The 21,046-nt window shown below is 39.7% G+C and overlaps 1 protein-coding gene and 1 long non-coding RNA gene across 12 annotated transcripts in view; one reads left to right on the forward strand and one right to left on the reverse strand.

Annotated features, from left to right (window-relative positions):
• DENND4A (DENN domain containing 4A) overlaps positions 1-15,968 on the reverse strand; it is a 139,425-nt gene extending 123,457 nt beyond the window's left edge. For 3 of the 7 annotated variants that reach the window (XM_077881541.1, XM_077881538.1, XM_077881535.1), the window contains exon 1: positions 1,308-1,557. The gene's annotated coding sequence lies outside the window, so the exon portion shown is untranslated. Of the gene's footprint in view, positions 1-1,307; positions 1,558-15,688 lie in introns of those variants that run through there. The other 4 variants (XM_077881540.1, XM_077881539.1, XM_077881536.1 and 1 more) reach the window with 3 other exon arrangements.
• The window catches only part of LOC144303410 (uncharacterized), a 71,187-nt gene continuing 51,890 nt past the window's right edge, over positions 1,750-21,046 (forward strand). For 2 of the 5 annotated variants that reach the window (XR_013370472.1, XR_013370473.1), the window contains exons 1-3: positions 1,750-1,830; positions 1,920-2,072; positions 7,161-7,276. This is a non-coding gene — a long non-coding RNA (uncharacterized LOC144303410). The remainder of the gene's footprint in view (positions 1,831-1,919; positions 2,073-7,160; positions 7,277-21,046) is intronic. The other 3 variants (XR_013370474.1, XR_013370475.1, XR_013370471.1) reach the window with 2 other exon arrangements.

A 21,046-nucleotide genomic window follows, 5' to 3' on the forward strand; every position in this document is an offset into this window, starting at 1 on the left:
GTACTACAATAGATTAGTGTAACCTGGGCTACGCTGTTTACAGGTGTCTCCGCCTCCTTCCCTCAAGAGGACAGAAGAGGTAGATTCGGGCAAGCAGAAAACAGAGACTATACATACAACCAAACGACAGCTTGCAATCTTGCAAAATTGCCTCTTACACACACACTCGGGCTATTATTTTCCTTAACGCACAATGCATTGGAAAGAATAACATTCACAGAGTGATACGATTTCTGTCCTCACGAGTCTCTCTAGCTGGCTGGCACGCGTTTTCCCCACAAATAAATACACGCCTGTTGACTGACGCCTGTCCTGCTGTTGCAAACAACAAATAACTGTCCTGACTTTTCCTTTGAGAGTGGGGAGGGAGGTGGGGGGGGGGTGTGTGGAGAGAAAAGAAAAAAAAAAAAAAAAGAAAGAAAGAAAGAAAAGAAAAAGAGAAAAACCCTTCTCTAAGCCTCCAGGCTGTAACCGTACGTTTGCATTAAAAGCACTCTGGAACAATAACAAAAATCTTCCAGCACATCTGTCATTTAAATGCACGATAATGAAAAGCTGTCGCTGCGACCCAGTTTTCGGGCACAAGCTTTTTTTTTTTTTTTTCTTTTCTCTCCACCCCCCCCCACCTCCCTCCCCACCCAAAGCGATAAACTTCAAAGGGAATGGTGGCGACCAGAAACGTTTACGCCCTCCCCCCCTGCAAAAATACACACACACACACACACACACACACACACACACACAAAATGCAACTGACCAACTTGAACCGTAACCCGGCCCCACGCTGGCCGGGGTTGGCCAAGCCGACCCCTGCCTGGGAGGAAAATCGGGCCTCGGGGAGCCACGCAGGCTCCCGCTGCCGCCTGTTTAAAATCTCGAGCAGGTGGGATTCCGGAAGGCCACCTCCGGCTTACGTAACGGGCTTGTCAAAATCCCAGCTCAGGACCTCCCCTCTCGCCGCCCCCGCCCCCACCCCATCCGCCGCCCCCCCCCCCGCCCGCACCTCCCAACAACAGGAGCCCCAAGCCAGCCCGGAATAGAAAATCTGGAATGAAAACACCGGAGCCCCCCACGCGTCCGACACAGAGGTGCGGACGCTACTCCCGGCCCCGCCGCGCCGCGCCGGAGCGCACCCAGCCCGGACCCGGCTCGCGGAGGGCCGCCCGGCTCCCAGAAGCCCCCCGGGCGGAGGTCGCGGCCGTCCGCGCCCGGCTGACCCCGCTCCCCCGACCCCGGCTGTCACCGCTCCGGGCCGTGACAGCTCCACATGCCGCCGCCGCCCGCGCCGCCGCCACCCCCGCACTCACCTCGCCGCTGCCTCCAGCGCGAGCAGCGGGTCGAGCCTGGAGAGGGGTGCCCTGTCCCCTCCCGACGGCGGCGGGACACGAGGGGCTGAACGCCGCGGCGCTCGGAACCCGCTTAGCTCATCCCCAGCCCGGCGCTCCGCCCTGCGCGGCACCCCCGCCCGCCCAGGCCTGCCGTCTCAGTCAGACGGGACTCCCCCTCCCCTCGCAGCCGAGGCTGCCTCCGCCTCCTTCTCTGGCTCCAGCCGCCGCGGCCGCCGCCGCTGCGACCGGTGCCATCTTGGCAGTGACGGAGGGGCGGGGGCGGGCATCGCGGCTCAGAAGCACCAATCGCTAGCCAGGCTCCGCCCCAGAGGGCGGGGCCGGGCCGGGCTGAGGGTTGCGGGGTCCTAGCGCCCCGCGCTGCGATGGGCGGGGCAGGTGGGCGGGGCTGAGCCGCGCTGGCCCGTGACGCAAGCAGTGGCTGGGGAAATGCGCGCTGGTTCCCCCTGCGGTCGGGAGATCCCGAGGCTTGAGGCGGGCGTGGGTGCGAAACACCTTCCCTTCCCCTTTCACCACCCCCGGGGGCAGGGATGCGTCTTGGGCCAACTGACCCGTTTCCTCCTTCTTCCCCAGCAGCCGCGGGAGTCCTGACAGTGCCTAGCCCGAGCACCGCGCGTCTGTCTGGGCGGCTGCTCCTACACCGAGGGCGCTCAGACCTCCCCAGGAAACCCCCTGACGGCTTAGCAACCACCTAGTAGGTTTCGGTCCCAAGATACCGAGGGTCAGGTAAAATGGGGAATTTAGGGGGGTTCTCTGAAAAGTACGTTGATAAAAAGTCCTATTGTTGACTCAAGGGGTGTCGATTACATTGGAGTAATGGCATATGGCCTACTTAAACCTGGCTATGGCTCCACCATTAGTGGCTGTTGGCAAATTGCCTCTGAGAAATGAGGGTAATAAAGGTTGATTACTGCTGCGAGGTTATTCTGAGGTTAAATTGTATAATACATGTGAGTGCTTAGCCTGGTGCCCGAAAGTACTCAATGAATGTTAGATACTTATTCCATGGTCAAATGAAGGAGGAAATAGGACCCTGAAAGTCCCTTTGGTTTCAAATCAACTTTCTCAGTTGCACAGAATAGGCATTAACCCCCTTTATTAACCGAGTTTACAGCTCTGTTTCCTATCTCCATCTCTCCCATTGCATTCATTCAGTCGGTCAACAAACATTCATTGAAGCACAAAGAAGTGCTGAGGGGACACAGCCTTGAGGGAGACAGAAAAAACATCTGCTTTCATGGAACGGACTAGTTGGGAAAAGAGGGACAATAAGTACTTGATGCATTTTGGAGGAAAACATGTATAAAGGTTATGAACAGAATTCTAGGAGAGCCAATAATAGGATAAGTTAAAAGAAAAAAAAGCAAAACCAGAGAGGTCAGGGAAGGCTCATCTGAGGGATGAGGGGTCAGTAATGTGAGAAATGCCCTGGGGAATTGTTTAAGGCAGAGGGAATGGCTGTGCAAAGGACCTGTGGTAATAAGGACCTTCTCTATTACAACTAAGTGGAGTCTTTGGCGCTGGAAAATCCAAGTTTAAAGAGAAACCTGGAATGAGTCAGGAAAGATGACTGAGGGCCCATTCCCCAAGGCCTAGGAAAATATAGAAACGAGATCAGATTTTATTGTAATTGCAAATGAAAGCCATTAGAGCAAAGAAGTTGGGAACAGTGATGTTTGCAGTATGACATCTATATTTCAGGTGACATACGGGCCAAAGAACTGGATTTCAGTTTTGTAAAACAAAACAAAAAGGACCTCAGGTTGAGCTTGTTCAATAAGTTGGTCAAATTATATATTCTGATTTTCAGTTTCCTTAATAAAAATGTATGAGCATCACGTAAGACTATACAGAAAAATACTGCTTTCACTGAAAATTGTTAAATAATGTAAATTATTTCTAAGTGTTTTGTAAGTCATGTTAGTGTCATTTATAGTTGCCTAATCAGTGCTGTTTGATAAGTACAGTTAGTAGTATGGGGTTTTTTTAATTGTAAGTCATAGTCCAAATCAGTCATTCTTAACTACTTTTGTACCATGTGCTACTAAGGAAAAGCATATGTACTATTATAAGTGTGTAGTTTCTTTTTCTTTCTTTTCTTTTCTTTCTTTTTTTTTTTTTTTTTAGGATTTTTAACTAATCCCGACCCCCAACATAGGATTTGAACATACAACTCTAAGATCAAGAGTTGCATGCTTTACCAATTGAGCCAGCCAGATGCTCCATAAGTGTGTAGTTTCTGGATGTTGTAGTTCCAAATGTATTTTAAGTGCTTAGCTGTGCATTTTCTAATGAAATTTGCTATCAAGACATGAATTTTTATCTTTTTACTTAGATAAAATATAGCATAAAATTTACTATTTTAACAATTTCTTTTTTTTTTTTTTATGATAGTCACAGAGAGAGAGAGAGGCAGAGGGAGAAGCAGGCTCCATGCACCAGGAGCCCAACCTAAGTTGTAAGTTTTTAGCTCAGATGGCTAATGCATAATAATAATAATAAGTACTAAAACAGGACCAATTAATTTTTAGCACTGAAAAATTATGTCCTCTGACCATAAAATGTGCTCCATGGTCTTGTAAACGTTCACTCCAAAATGGGCAAGACAACGTGTCCCTCCAGTTATGTACTACTCTAAATGCATGTCCAATTGATGCTATTAATTTTCATTAAAAAATAAGTGATTACAGCTCTGAGTAAATTTAATTTTGAAAATCACTCTTGTGTTAGGAATGGTTTAGAAAAGGACAAGAAAGAAGGAAGCAAGTTTTTGCCACATTTCAAACTTTGACAAAGTTATACAGATCAAGATTGTTTCTGACCTGAAAATACTGTGAAGTTGATAATTTTATTTTTTCAAGCACATCCTACATGCAGCGTTTTAACCCCATTAAACCAAAAGCTAAATATCTTTGCCACGCTGGCCCCTTCCTCCTGCTGCCTGTGTCATCCACAGTGTTTTTGTCCCCAACATGAGGGCATGGCAATAGGCCAGTCAGTGATTGCAAGTGAGAAATTATGGTATTAAAGGGCCACAAGAGAATTTTGGGGTATGATGGATATGTCTACTATGTAGACTGTGGTGATGGTTTCACAGGTGTATACCTCTGTCATACCTACCAAGTTGCACTTTAGATGTGTGTAGTTCCCTGTATGCCAATTATATTTCAGTAAAACTATAAAAAAAATTAAAGTCAGGATCCCTGGGTGGCACAGCGGTTTGGCGCCTGCCTTTGGCCCAGGGCGCGATCCTGGAGACCCAGGATCGAATCCCACGTTGGGCTCCCAGTGCATGGAGCCTGCTTCTCCCTCTGCCTGTGTCTTCTGCCTCTCTCTCTCTCTCTCTCTCTCTCTCTCTCCCTGTGTGACTATCATAAATAAATAAAAATTTTAAAAAAATTAAAGTCCAATTGCAAACCTCCCATTCTTTTCCCATTGGATGCAGATTTAGCCTTTCATGGGTTTTAATTGCTGTGAGAACTATCTAGGCAATTTCTCTTTGAGAAGCAACAAAAAGTACTCTTTTAATTGGCAAAAAAAGATACAAAGATTTTACTGACATTTGCCAAATAAAATATTATGAACATATAGGGTTGCCTGGGTGGCTCAGTTGTTTAAGCATATGACTCTTGGTTTCAGCTCAGGTCTGGTGGTGGGATAGAGCTTCGCATCAGGCTGCCTGCTTGGCACAGGAGTCTGCTTGAGACTCTGCCCCCCACCATTCCCACTCACGTGCACGTGTACATGCACACTCTCTCTTTCAAATACGTAAATACATCTTTAAAAAAAAATACTATGGACCTATGGTTACAAGCATAGTTTACAGACTGGAATTCTAAAAAGTTTGAAAGTTGAAATGATTTGAAGTTTTGGTTGTTTTTTTAATCAAAGAACACTTCCTCACTTCCTCCCCCCCCCCCCCAAAGAACATACTTTCTGAAAGAACATATTAGAAAGCAGTAGAAAAACAAAAAGCAGTATTTGACTGTATGCTCAGGAAGTGCCTTTAAATACCTCAGAGACCTTCACAATCCTATCTTAAGTTCTCTCAACATCCCACGCATATGTCACTATAGTCACAGTTAAACAAACTTAAACCCTAAATGTGATCGGGGCAAGGGAGCCTAACAATGTATTCATGGGCCACATAGAAAAATGTGGCTTAGACATGCCATTTCTGAAATTATGTCATTTTTTACACCTGGAACTGTATCTGGTTATTTCTTAAAAGTTATTTTTAAATACTATGGTTTGAATGGTACATGGAGGAAAAATTTGAAACCAGTAACAGTTTAAAGCACTGGAAGATCAGGCTGTTGTACAGCCTCTCCACCTGTTAAATCTATTCACCTTTAAATGCTGTACCAGAAGTTTCCCACATCTTTAAATGAAAACCTGGAGCATGCTATAAAATGGTCTTGATATCTATGCCAAGGGGCCTCCTTATAGGTGAGAAAGCCTTCCACAGAGGATTTATGGTCCTTTAGAAACTCTTTGGATGTGTCCCAGAGTAGCACATGTTGCCAGATTCTATTCATTGTGCAACAGTATTATAATGACACCAGTGTATTTAATCCACAAACTGAAACTTACTAGAAATATGGTCAAATTATCAACTTATTTCTTAAAAACACAAATCAGATGAAATATTTTTGAAAAACAAATTATCTGAACAACTCACAAAAATAACAGCGAGAAATGTCATGTTGTCAATGACATTCTAAACATGATACTTGAGAGCCGTGTCCAGGGACATGGACAGGAGGGCTGTTGCAGTCTGAGCCACTGCTCTCTCTAACCTGTTGGTAGCCAGCTGAGGAGTCACAACTTTGACTCAGCACTTTTCACAAATTTGAAAATTATCACCTCTCCACACCCTCCTCAAGTGAATGCTTTTACCTCTCTCAACAAGTCCTAATAATTTCAATTTTTAGTTTTTAAATGATTTCCAAAAAAAAGTTATTTATACATAGTGTTTTTTAACTGTCCTTGTCCAGGGACAATTATGTCTCCTGACTTTCTTTGAATGGTAAGACAATATTTTTATGACTCTTTACAAATTCATGTCAGTCCGATTTTATACACAAAGTGCTCCACTGGACACAAAATGAAAACAAAGATAAGTACCTTATGCCTGGCATGGGTATATTCTAAGGCACAAGGTATATTCCCAGGCATATCATTTTAATAAAAATCACACTATGAGAAGTCCTGCACTAAATGTTGGGACTATTGCTGGAGTGGAGTGGAGTGATTAATTCTGATTATGGGAATGGAAGGTGACAAATAGATAACATTTGAACAAATCCTGAGAGAACCTAGAATTTCTATGAAAGGTGAGGGTACCCCTATTTGGAGCATAGGGGTGGGTAGTGGTGGCCAGAAGGCTGGAAAAGCTGCTGCTTCTTTTTTTTTTTTCCCCTCTGGAAAAAATAACATGTACTAGAATTGTTCTCAACAAATGAAAGAGATGCTCATAAATTGTTCCAACACTTTGATTCTCTTTGGGAGTGGCCAAAGGTTCAAATAATTTGGAAGGATGGATATCTGTGCTGACTTGCAGGAAATATGAGTCAGCTTTTCTCATGGACTCAGCACTGTTGTTACAGCTAGGATATTTGGGAAACATGAAGCTTAGCAAATCAGACAACATAAGTTTTTCCTTTTTCTTAATTGGCCTAGACATGAATTCTGCAAGGGTAGACAACAAGTATGCCCTTTTAATTGGTGAGGGGAAACACCTGCAATTGAAAACAGTAAATTTATACATAAATTTATACATAAAATATTTCTGTTTCCCGTGTAATCTCTCAGATGAGGAGACAGACACATCTTTGGTCCATACGTCTCTTCTCTGCTTCAGGAATGTAAATTCAGTTGCCTCCACGCAGCTTAGTCCCAAGGACACCTAAAACTCAATGTTTTTAAAGGTAAACTCACCATCTTTACCCCAAACCTGTTTCTCCTATATTCTTTAATTTCTTGAATAATGCCCACCATGCACCACTGAGAAAAGTGTGAGTAATCAACTCCTCTCCCCCACCCTCATTCTAAAACACTTAATCATCAAAACCAATTGATATCACCTTTTTAATGTCTGATTGTATTGTTCCTGTTGTCCCTCATCACAACCCCTATTCCCATTGATCTAGTTCAAACAGGTATGGTTTTTTGGTTTGTTTCTTATTTGTTTGTTGTTTTACCTGAAATTTTGTAGGAATCAACTCACTGGATTCCTTATCTCCTGTCTTTTCCTGTTCAACCCTTCCTTCCCTTTTTTTTGCCAGGCTAATCTTTCTAAAGAAATATGATCAGTTGTTCCAGACATCATTTGAGGTTGCTAGCTTCCTCTTCTCCTTTCTTTCTATTCTTGGTGGGAAAGTTCATCACGTCCAGTGTTGATGTTATCTAAGAGGAGCAGAGCATTAATGCCTATGCATTATTCTCTCTTGCCTCTCCAGTATGGTGGAGACAGCCTCTCGTTTGGAATACTTTTAATTCAGGGTGAGAGGTTCTTAATTGAGGGAAATAATTTATAAGCTTCTGTACTCCATAAGGTTTGGGCTCCCCTACAAATGTGTACAGGTAGAGAGATGGATTGGTTAGTTATATCAAACTACTTATATTAAGGGCAAAGTTAATCCAGAAGGGGAAAACTATTGACAATTACTTTACTCGGAATTTGAGAAAAATAGACTTTTAATAAAGATTTTAATTAAAAACAAAAAAATGGGACACCTGGGTGGCTCAGCGGTTGAGCATCTGCCTTTGGCTTGGGGTGTGATCTCGAGGTCCTAGGATCAAGTCCCGCATCTGGCTCCTCATGGGGAGCCTGCTTCTTCCTCTGCCTATGTCTCTGCCTCTCTCTCTCTGTGTCTCTCATGAATAAATAAGTAAAATCTTTAAACAAACAAACAAAACAAAAAAGATCTCCAAAGCTGCTCCCAAGGCTGTTTTAGGTTCTTTAAAGTCACCATTACTATCTCCTAGAAATGGATACCCTTCTTCTACATTCTCTGTTTATAACCCCTGTGAGTTTTCATATTTGGTTGTAATTATTTTAACAGCTATTTGAATTAAATAAGCATCATCATCTTATTGATTTTACAGAATTTAGATGTTGTAATGGTAACTTACAGAGTTTTAAATTCTACTGAAAGGGAAACAGAAGTTGGTATGAGGCTTTTATTTGAATGTATTGGAACTGAAATGGAAGAAAGGCTTTTAAGATGGCACAATAGGGCAGTGCTGGTGAACTCCTGGCGGCCTGTGTAGTGCTGCCTGGAAGGCAGTGGATGGCACAGTGAAGATTGGAGAGCCATAGAATCCTTGATTCAGGCGGAAGAGAGTATATAATGATACAGCTCATTTTTAACAAACTGTATGCCAAAGGGGATAGGGAATTAGTGGAGTTGTGAGGAGACCAAGAAACAGACTCTTCTCTTTTATAGTCTCCTGATGATCACATGCCATTAGGCTCTGTTCGTCACAAGGTTAGGAGCAAGGATTGAAATACTAAAGGTAATAAAAATGGTTGTTGCTTGCAAAGAAAAATCTTAAGGGTGGAGTTTAGGTAACATGTAGGGCAACTGGATATGGGTAGGGCTAGATGGATTGGGTTATAGTGCAATTGAGGTGGGACAGGCAATTAGAAATGGATTTTAAAGTGTATACTGACCCACATCATGATGGCTTTATAAGAAAGTCAGCTTTCATAAACTGATTTCATGTTTCTCTGACCCAGACCAAAGGATTTTTGAGCAGGATAGAACCTTAGAGGTCATCTTGTAACCATTTCATTTTCCCCAAAGTGACCATTTGCAAAGTTGGGATTTGTCCAAGGTCATATACATCCAGTCATGGTAGGAGAGCTAGGACTAGAATCCAGATCCCCAGGTTCCCAGCTCTTTGATTTCTGTGTCATATAATATTAATCAGTTGTGAGAATGCAGTATTCCAAACCCTCCATGAATACATAAGAAAATTTATTGTAGAGATGAAGAAACTGAGGGTCAGAAAGGTGGAGTGAATTTACCAACTCACATGGCTAGAGTAGATCAGAGCCCAGGCCTCACAATTCCTGAGTAAATAGGCTTCTACCAAACCACACTGCCCAGGGGATTTAAAAAAAAAAAAAGTGAAATCTTCAATGCCATGTTTTGAGGCATAGAATTTCCTCCTTCAATCTACAGGTATTTTACTTTGTATTATTATATGCTCTGCTCTTTTGCCCAGGTGCTATAGAACAGATTTTAAGACTAAAAGATTTATTTTGCAAGACTAAAAATTGAACGTTACCCAATTATCAGGGAAACGCACATGTCTTTTGGTGGTTGATAAGCTAGCAGGAAGTAAGTCTTGGTGTACTACAATGTTAGAAATGTTTTCACTTTAATCAAAGGATGGGTTTCAGATTCTCTCCTGTATTACCCCAGTAATACATGTATTAGATGGGCAAATATTTAAAAATCTGATAGTACCAAGGGTTATTGAGGCTGTAGGAAAATGAACTCTCACGCTCTGTTGCTAGGAACATTGAATGGTCAGATCCTTTTGGAAAGCAGTTTGGCAATATTTAGTAAAAGTGAAAATGCATATGCCCTATAATGCATCAATTCCATTTCTGGATAAATAAAGCAGTTTTATTTTTCCAAACTGATTCATGATCCATTAGTGCATTGTGAAATCGATTTAAGGGTTACAATAAACATTTTTTATAAATAAAATAGAACAGAAAATATTAGAGCAGGGATGGTTTTGTGAATTTTTGTGTGCCACCTAGATTCCCCCTCTCCAGGACTGAAGTGTTAGTTCACACAGTGGCTGGGAGGGTTGGCAGTCAACAGCTCTAGCTGAGTCCCTCTCCAGGGTTCTTTCCAGGAAAAGAACTACTTGCCCACGGTCACGCCCTCTTGCTGGGTGCAGGTGTATCCAGTAACTGGTCAATGCAGACATATAAAAGCCTAATTCCCTTGTCCCAATTCAAAATCACTCTGATGAAAGATCACTGCAGCCAATGCAGGATCAGCTGGGGCTTTTGATGCCGCTTTATTAAACCCGAAAAATTTCTTGATCGTTCTTGCTTCCTTCACTGTGCCACAAGTGCTGATCCTGGGACACTCTCCAATAAACGTCCCACACACAGACTTCTGTCATAGATCTACTTCTAGGCAACTCAGGCTCCAATGATATACTATGCACATAGGGATTTACAGGATAGAATGTAAAATTATTTCTCACCTTACATATTGGCCATAAAATCTTGAAAATCCTGTACCTACAGAAACTTTTACAGATATGTCCCAGGAGATGCAATGAGAATGTTCACTGGGGTATTATTTGCAGTCATGATGACTAGTAGTGATTATAACTATCTATAACCATGCAATGGAGTACTATACAATAATTAAAATTAGTGAAGGAAAAATCAGCAAAACTAAAAGGCAGCCTACGGAATGGGAAAAGATATTTGCAAGTGACATATCTGATAAAGGGTTACATTAGTATCCAAAATCTATAAAGAATTGATCAAACTCAACACCCAAAAAACAAATAATCCAGTTAAGAAATGAGCAGAAGACATGAATAGACATTTTTCCAAAGAAGACATTCATTTTTTTCACAAATAAACCAACTTCAATAGATATTATTTTATATTTATATAGCGCCTTCTTCAAGAACCTTCCATGCTTTACCGACATTATATCTAATTAATCCCCACAACAACCCTGTGAGGTAGGTATTACTCCCATTTTACAAGATAGGGAGACTGAAGCACAGAGAGGTTAAATGACTTGCCCAAGCTCACACAGTTAAATTCACTGAAGAGCCAGGACCGGAACGCCTTAGCTTCCCAGCTCCCCGTTAAATACCTCATGAGAGAATCTTTAATGAAAAGTATCCTTAAAGAAAGTATCAAGAGTAGTATGTTATGAAAGTGAGGCCTTTCTACTGCCATCACGGAAAAAGAAAAAATTCGATATTGATGGTTAAGAGGCAACAAGACCCATATATTACACATTTCCTTTCTTCCCTTCTCCTGAAGCCTCATGGCCCCTGTCTTAAGCAATCAAAGAAGACATTCAGATGGCTAACAGACACATGAAAAGATGCTCCATATCACTTATCACCAGAGAAATATGAATCAAAGCCAAGATGAGATACCACCTCACACCTGTCAGATTGGCTAAAATTAACAATATAGGAAACAACAGATATTGGTGAAGATGCAGAGAAAGGCGAGCCCTCTTACACTGTTGGTGGGAATGCAAACTGGTACAGCCATTCTGAAAAACAGTACAGAGGTTCCTCAGAAAGTTAGAAATAGAAATAACCTATAATTCAGCAATTGCACTACTTGGTATTTACCCAAAGGATTCAAAAATACAGATTTGAAGGAGTACATGCATCCCAATGTTTATAGCAGCATTATCAACAATAGCCAAACTATGGAAAGAGCCCAAATGTCCATTGACAAGAAGATATGGTATCTGTATACAATGGAATATTACTCAGCCATCAAAAAGAATGAAATCTTGCCATTTGCAAGGACATGGATAGAACTAGAGTGTTTTAGGCTAAGGAAGTGAGTCAGTCAGAGAAAGACAAATACCATATGATTTCATTCATATGTGTAAATTAGGAAATGAAACAGATGAACATGGTGGGGGGAAGAGAGAGAGAGAGAAGCAAACCATAAGAGACTTTCCATGTTAGAGAACAAGCTGAGGGTTGATGGAGGGAAGGGGTGGAGGATGGGCTAAATGGGTGATGGGTTTTAAAGAGGGCACTTGTTGGGTTGAACACTGGGTGTTATATGTAAGTGATGAATTACTAAATTCTTCTCCTGAAACCAATATTGCACTATACGTTAACCAACTTGAATTTAAATAAAAATTCGAAAAAAAATAAAATTAGTGAAATCTCCTGACATCTATCAAAATGGATACATCTCTGAAATATAAGGATATATACCAGCTTCAGGATAGTGGCTGCCTCTAGAGAAGGAACGTGGGGAAATTGGATGAAGTTGGGACCTCAAATGTAGCATTATATTGCTTTCTTAAAGAAGCATCTAAATAAATATGGCAAAATTATAGCATTTATTAAATCTATATTGACACAGGTTTTTTTCACTAGTCTGTATGTTTAATATATTTTAAAATTAAATTTTGCTTAATGGTTATTACTGCAAAAAATCTACGTGCAAAAGCAAAGCATTTTTAACTTTATCTTACTATCAGGAAATAGTGAAAGGACAGCTAACAAGGTCACTTCCTCTTAAATTTGGTCCAAATGTAATGACTCATGGAATACAGACATCCTAGTTATAACTGTTTGGCTGACTTACGGCACATTAATTTTTTTTCTTCCCTATTTTCATTACTACTAAGTTTCACGTAATGAGAATGATACTGGAATCTTCTATGAGTTCACTGAGTTCTACTGACAGTCAATTTCCCATCATAGCCCTTGGCAACCACTGATTGGATTTTCATTTCCATAATATTACCTTTCCCAGGATGGCAAATAAATGGAATTATACAATATGCAATTTGTGTTTTGTTTTTGTTTTTTACTTAGCATGATGCATTTGAAATTTTCCACGTCGCATGTTGTATACATCAGTAGTCTGCTTCTTGGTATTGCTGAGTAGCAGCCCAACCATAGTTTGTTTATCCATTCTCCATTGAGGGCAATTTGGGATATTTCCAGTTTTTGGTGATCTTAAATAAATCCTCTGTAAATGTTTGTACACAGGTTTCTATATAGACCTATGTCTTTATTTTCCTTAGGTAAATACCTAGGAGGGGGGACTTGCTAGGTCTTATAGTAAGAGTTAGTTTATCAGAAACTCTCACACTGTTTCTCAGTGTGGTTGTACCATATTGCATTTCCACCAGTAACGCAGGATGAGAGTTCCAGTTGCTCTGCCTGGTATTGTCAGGTTTTGATTTCTTTGGTTGTTCAGGTTTTATGTTTTTTAATCTATTCTAATCGACATGAAAGGGTATGATGATATCTCATTGTAGTTTTAGTTTGCATTGCCCTAATGACTAATGCTGTTAAGTAAGCTCTCAGAACATTTTAAAGAGGAAAACTTGTCAAAGATTGGAGTATTACTAAATCATCTTTCCTTCCCCGAAAATTATGGAGAAAAGATTCTCTCAGCTTCTCAGCCCTAAAACGGTAGTACTCTATGAAGCCTTAAAAGAAGGGGGGGTTGGATACTAAAGCAAAATAGGCAGAGAAGTATTTAGTTGACTATATAGGTATGGTCATTTTAGTTTATTAGTAGCTTCATATTGGTGGTGATAGGTAAAAGAATAGAGGAGAGAAAAATCAATAGAAATATCATCACTATTACATTTCTGGGTCTTCGGGACATTGCTTTTTGTATCATATGGGCCATCTACAGTTCAAGTGAAACTGGCCAAGCTGCCTTGGAAGGAAGAATTCAGTAGAGGTTAGTTTATCATCCAAAGCACATGTAAGGGATAGATCTAAGGGAACAACTAAAAAAAGTACAGAGAATAAAAGTGTGGCCAGTAACGGAACTATAAATTAGGGTAAGAAGTGGTTGTGGTTTTGGGATAGTCTCTGCTAGATTGTTTACTTAACCCTCTATTTTACTTACTTAGGTTTGGTTTTATTTTGCTACAGAACGTGTGCAAAGTGAAACACTTTGCCTTTATAGATTTAGTATGATCTATAAGATTTAATATAGAAGCTTTATGAATACTTTGGCTAATACATGTATTTAAGGAAAAGCAAAATTTTAGAATATTAGTAAATCCTCTGTCTAAAAGCAATCCCTATAAAACAAATCTCCATACCTAAAGATGAGAACACAGTGAGTCTATTTACAAGGAACTATAATAATGCAAAATAGACTCTAGATGATGATACATAGGGGTTTCCAGAGCAACAGAGAAGATGAAACAAGCACATTTAGAGGTTAGCTAATAGTGGTAGATGAAAGTTTGGGGAAGAATTGCTAATGAAGTTGCTAACCTCAGTCCTCAAAAATAAGAAATTCAGAGAATTTGAGTAACTGGACCAGAAGATGATTTGGATAAATAAGAGTATCATCTGGACTAGACACATCAATACTGCTAACTAGAGTAGGTCAGAAAACATCTTCCAAAATAATTTGTTCTTGTCACTACCACTGCTTTGAACTGTCAGAAAAAGATTTATGGCTTAAGTGAGTGCCGTGTCTATGAAACAAGGTTTTGTTCCAGATGTGAAGCAAGTATAGAGCGAGGTTTGCCAATTTCTGGAACTAGAACAGGAAAGATGTGTGTGACATACGTTTTGTTGGTGAAAAGACTATGTCTTTGAACCATGACTATTAGCTTCTAGTTCCAGGGAAATCTTCATATTCAGGGCTTAAGAAACCTCACTAAGTTTTTTTCTTTTTGGCCTAAAGTCCTTGGAATGGGAAGTTATGATGCTTAGTGTTTTCAAGAGCTGTGCAGATACCTCTGAGAAACTTGTAAGATCCTTTAAAAAAAAATGCACAACTTTAGAGGGAACAACAAAGGGAATTTTTGTGTAGAATACTAGACTCAAAGGCCCAGATATGAAGCAGCTCACGGAAGGATGGTTTTTTTGGTTAGTTTTGTTTGTTTGGGCTCATTCATAATTGAGAAGCTATTAAGATTGCAAGATTGCAAATCCTAGTCTAGTTTGGGAATACTGGGGGAAAAGCCTTGACCTTTTATCTTCAATTAGCTACCTCCCTTTCACTGCAAGTACAGCCTCAATTATACATCTCAAGCATTCTCTACTTTTTTTTTTAAGATTTTATGTATTTATTTGATAGAGAGAGAGCATCTATAAGCAGGTGGAGCAGCAGGCAGAGGGAGAGGGAGAAGTAGGTTCCCCGCTGAGGGGGCCCAACATGAGATCTGATCTGAGCTGAAGGCAGACACTTAACTGACTGAGCCACCCAGATGTCTGAAGCATTCTCCACTTTTGAGTATTTTATGCTCAAGACTACAATTTTTTGGAGTAGCCCTCAGATCTTTCATCACATTGCCTATCATTCATTTTGTGAAAATATGTTGTCCCAGTTCTTAATACCACCTCTGTATTTGGGTGGAATAATCATTAACAACCACCATTATAAAAAATATTCAGGTGTCTATATATATCCACACAAATACACATTTACAAAAGAAATTCCACAGTCATATTCCCCTTTTTTCCCCATCAGCCAAAAATAAACTCAATACAAAATAGTTATTTTAAATGATAAAATTTTGGTCTCCCATTTTTATCCCTAAACCACATCTCAAGCCCTGAAACCTCAAAAGGAATCCCAAAAGACTACATACCTTATTGGTCCTCGATAAATGATGAGCGACTGTTGTTACTGCACTGGTCTTCATAATTCTCATATGATAAAGATGACAAACTTTAGTTTAGACAATTAATTGTCCTTAATTAATTTTTGCCCTAAACTTAGCATCTCCACAGGAATCACCATAATCTTTAATAAAAACAGAGCTTATTTAGGGTAGAAGCTCAGGAAACTTAGAAATTTTGGTTTTAAAAATCGGTTACCTACTGCAAGACCTTGTGTGAAAAATTATATGGAGTACGCTTTACCCTGATCTCTTCTTCCCTTTTTTTTTTTTTCTGTCTTCTCCGGTTTACAACAGACACAGCTATGTTACAGCCACAAAGCATAGTTTTGCAATAGAATGGCCTTGAAATAGAATACTGCCCAGCTGAAAACTTAGGCAATCAAAATGGAATAAATGAAATTGTGTCTGCTAGACTTCACATGTCATTTCTTATAAGGAAAGCTCTCACCTCTTTAGGAGAATGTTATTTTTTAAGTAACCCTGTACCCTCTCCATATCAAAGAGTTCTCCATTGCTGTAACATTCAGTCATGGCACTGCAACTAAGACATAACCCTATTATCTACAAGTGCTGCATTAGTCACTAAAATGCAGTTTCTGAAAGTAAGTTAAGTGCTACTGCTCACAGAAACTACTACTGTTTCTCATTTCTCTTAAAAATGGTAAATTCACAGGCTGCCTGACTGGCTCAGTCGGTGGAGCAGACAACTCTTGATCTCAGGGTTATGAGTTCGAGCTCCATGTTGGCTATAGAAATTACTTAAAAATAAAAATATTTTTGGGGGCAGCCTGGGGGGTTCAGCGGTTTAGCGCCTGCCTTCAGCCTAGGGCCTGATCCTGGAGACCAGAGATCCAGTCCCGCGTCAGGCTCCTGCATGGAGCCTGCTTCTCCCTCTGTGTCTCTGCCTCTGTGTCTCTCATGAATAAATAAATAAAATCTTTAAAAAATATTTATTTATTTTTATTTATTTTTTAAAAAAAGATTTTATTTATTTATTCATGAGAGAGAGGCAGAGACACAGGCCGAGGGAGAAGCAGGCTCCATGCAGGGAGCCTGACGCGGGACTGGATCCCTGGTCTCCAGGATCAGGTCTTGGGCTGAAGGCAGGCGCTAAACTGCTGAGCCACCCAGGTGTCCCAAATAAAAAATCTTAAAAAAAAAAAAAAAGTGGTAAAATAGCTGAGGGCACATAAACTGTTAAAAAATTTGCTGTAAATGTACTTGTGATACTTCAGCACATGAATTAAACTGCTGCAATAATGCTCTGAAACCAAAGCCTGTTCCTCAAAAATATGTTAGTCTATATGGGTAGGGGTTTTTTGTTTTTTGGATTCTTTTTTTGCAAGAGGCCCCACTCTGGCCACAGGTGACTTGCTTGGGTTTCAAAGTTTTCTTTTTTTCAGTTTTGATTCTGAAATGAAATTGAATGATAAAAAGCAACATATGGGCCACTCTGATAGACTGAAAATTCTCAGGCAGCACATGACTCATGATAACTGTGTAGTATGCTCTCATTGGAACTGCTTATCTGACCATCTCACAACATTTTGTAAACATGTTGTATCCACTCAAAACTAGCCTGATGAGAATAACTTTTCCACAGTTTTTCCCATTCCTACACACATACGATCATTTTTTTGTTGAAATTTAAAGAAAGGTTTAAAACATTTTTTTTCAGTAGTTGTGGGTAAATTGCCAGAGTTCTTATAAATGTCACAAGCCAGTGGCCAACAGTTCAGTAATATGGTTTTCCTAACCACACAAAAGTACGTTCAGCCAGTCAGTGGTCTCATGATTTATCAGCTTTAATCATGTGACTGAGTACAGTAATTTATTATAATTAGGTGATGCTAAAGCCTCAGAAAAGCATATATAAGATGCTAGTTTCCTTAGGTCTCTCTCCTTTTTTTTTTTTTTTTCTTCTGTAGAAGTTTCTTGGGCTCTTGACTGGTTGGAATGACTTACTCCAGTGACTGGAGTTGGTTGAAATATTTATAACTTAAGATTTGTATTACGTAGTTTATTTTTTTAAAGGCTGTTTTTTTCTTTAAATGTATATATATATATATATAATATATATATATATATACATTTTAGATTTTATTTATTTACTCATGAGAGACACACAGAGAATGAGAGAGAGAGGCAGAGGGAGAAGCAGGCTCCCTGCAGGGAGCCCCATGTGGGACTCCATCCCAGGTCTCCAGGATCAGGCCCTGGGCTGAAGGTGGTGCTAAACCGCTGAGCCACCCGGGCTGCCCTTCTTTAAAGATTTTATTTCTTTATTCATGAGAGAGAGAGAGAATGAGAGAGAGAGAGAGAGAGAGAGAGGCAGAGACATAGGCAGAGGGAGAAGCAGGCTCCCCACAGGGAGTCCCATGTGGGACTCCATCCTGGGGCTCTGGGATCACACCCTGAGCTGAAGGCAGACACTCAACCACTGAGCCACCCACATGTCCCTATTATGTAGCTGAACAGAAACTCATGCTCTGAATAAGCTATTATCAACACACTTAAAATCCTTCCTTATATATAGCCTTTGAACCACTGAGGAGTTACATGAAATTGTCTTCTCTTAATCTAGTTTGTTTCAATAATTAATTGCAAAAAGTTATTATTCACCTTTGTAACAGGATGAAAAGGATGGCCTAATTTTGGCCTAAAAAGTGAAGAATGTCTGCATGTGTGGCAATGTCTACATGATACATGAAAACTGGAGATTTGGTGTGTATGCTGTTGCAGTAATTTTGAGAAATGGGAAAACTAGTTTGGACTTTGTGGTCTAAGTTATTTGGTTAACATTTGGCTTCTTGGGTTTGACTCCTAACTTTTTTTTTTTTTTTTTTGTAGTACCATTGTTCAAAAAATGTGTCAATGTGTTCCAAGTTGCTGATGATTCCTTTCAGAAAAAGAAAGCAAAAAACCCAGCTATTACTGTCTTCAGCAAGAGTAGGCAACCACATTTCTCTTACAGGCATTACAAAGCAAATACAGTCATTCAGCTTGCAAGGAAGGGTAATCTGTCACACATTATGGTTTCCATGTTGTTTTTCACAGATTGAGGAAAAAAATTATTTGTAATTTTATTTTCATTTTAAAGTCCATTAGCATAAAGCAGCTGGAACTCCATTCATGTAGCAGCTAACTATGATTCTTTAGCCTAAAGTTTCTTGACTTATTCTTAGATTTTTGATTCAGAGTATTCTCAGGTTGCTGGCTTGGTTCAAAAAACCAAGCACTCTGTACAACTCTGAATTAGAAGTCTCAGAAAAAAAAAAAACCCACAGAAAAACCCAAAACTCTACTTTTCTTAATTACACTGTATTTTATAAGAAGATTACTCCCTCTAAAATTAGCTTTCTAATGGCAAAACAGCTGGATGAAATGTGAAAAATTCAAGGACTCCTCTTGTTTCTTCAAACATACAATTTTAACAACCTCTTGATTCTTAGTTTTGCAGTTTTGTAAGGTACACAAAACTATGATACATTAAACTGCATTGAGGTCTGATATGTGTTGGTTTTTATTTCCTGATATATGTTAGCAGTCTAAAATTTGAAATACTGTTCACCTTTAAATGAGATCTGGTTCATAATCTCATTTCAGAATGAGAATCGAACTTACTTTTTCCTGAACATAGTTTGCCCTTGGCCAACAGAGACCCTACTGTATTTTTACCCAGTTTGACCATATTTTTCTCTTAAAAAATTATATAACACACAGTAAAAATAAGTTTTGGCAACGTGTAGAATGGTAAAACTACTACTACAATCAAAATACGAAGCACAACCCCCCCAAATTTCTCTATGCTATCACCTTGTGATCAGACCCTTACCCCACACTTAACCTCAGGTAACCACTGTTTACCTGTAGTTTGTCTTTTCTAGAATGTCACGTAAATGGAATCGTACAATATGTAATCTTTTGAGTCTGGCTTCTTTTTTTTTTTTAAGATTTTATTTAATCATGAAAGACACACAGAGAGAGAGAAAGAGAGAGGCAGAAGCACAGGCAGAGGGAGAAGCAGGCTCCATGCAGGGAGACCAAGGATCAAGTCCCACTTTGGGCAGGGAGCCCCATGTGGGACTTGATCCTTGGTCTCCAAGATCACTCCCTGGGCGGAAGGCGGTGCTAAACCACTGAGCCACCGGGCTGCCTGAGTCTGGCTTCTCTAGTTTAGCAGACTGCTTTGAGATTCATCCGTGTTCTTGTGTCTACCAAGAGTTTATTCGGTTTTTATTGCTAGGTAATATTCCATTTTATGGATTTACTACAGTTTAGTCATTGCCCAGTCATTATTAATATTTATGCTCAGGTTTTTGAATGAACCTAAGTTTTAATTTCACTCTGCCAAATAGGTGAGACTCAGATTTTTGCATCTGTGGTAATTCTATGTTTGACTTTGTTAACTACGTTAACTGAAAAATTGCCAAACTGCTTTCTAGAGTATCTGTACCAATAGGCGTTGGTCACCAGCAATGCAAGAGAGTGTTTGAGAGAATGAAATTGCTTCCTGTACTCTCACCAGCTCTTGGTATTGTCATATTGTTCTATTTTAGCTATTCTAACAGGTGTGTAGTAGGACCTCATTGTAGTTTTAGTTTATATTTCTGTAATGACAAATGATGTTGAGCAACTTTTCATTGCTTATTTGCCATCCATGCCTCTTCTTTAGTGAGATATATATTTAAATCTTTTGCCCATTTATTAGGTTTTCTTATTTTTGAATTTTATATATAAAATTAATTATATAATTAATAATATATAAATATATTAAAATAAGTATATAAACATATAAGTAAATTATATAATTATACATATTTTATATATTTTAATATATTTTATATATAATTTTATATGTTGAATTTATATATATATATTCCAGACACAAGAATTCTGATATATATATCTCAAATATATATATGTATCCTTTTTATATATATATATATACATATATATATATATTCCAGACACAAGTCATTTGTCAAATGTCATTTGCAAATATTTCCTCCCTGTGTATGACTAGTCTTTTCATTCTCTTAACAAAAAAACTTCATATAAATCTGTGTTTTAAAACAGATTGGTCTGGGCAGCCCCAGTGGCGCAGTGGTTTAGCACTGCCTGCAGCCCGGGGTGTGATCCTGGAGACCCAGGATTGAGTCCCACATTGGGCTCCCTGCATGGAGCCTGCTTCTCTCTCTGCCTATGTCTCTCTCTTTTGCTCTCTCTGAATAAATAAATAAATAAATAAATCTTTAAAAAAATAAATAAAACAGATTGGTCCTAGAAAATTCTTTGCTACTGTCTCTTCAAATGTTGCCTCTG

Source organism: Canis aureus, chromosome 32 (genome assembly GCF_053574225.1).
Source record: "Canis aureus isolate CA01 chromosome 32, VMU_Caureus_v.1.0, whole genome shotgun sequence".
Lineage (NCBI taxonomy): Eukaryota > Metazoa > Chordata > Mammalia > Carnivora > Canidae > Canis > Canis aureus.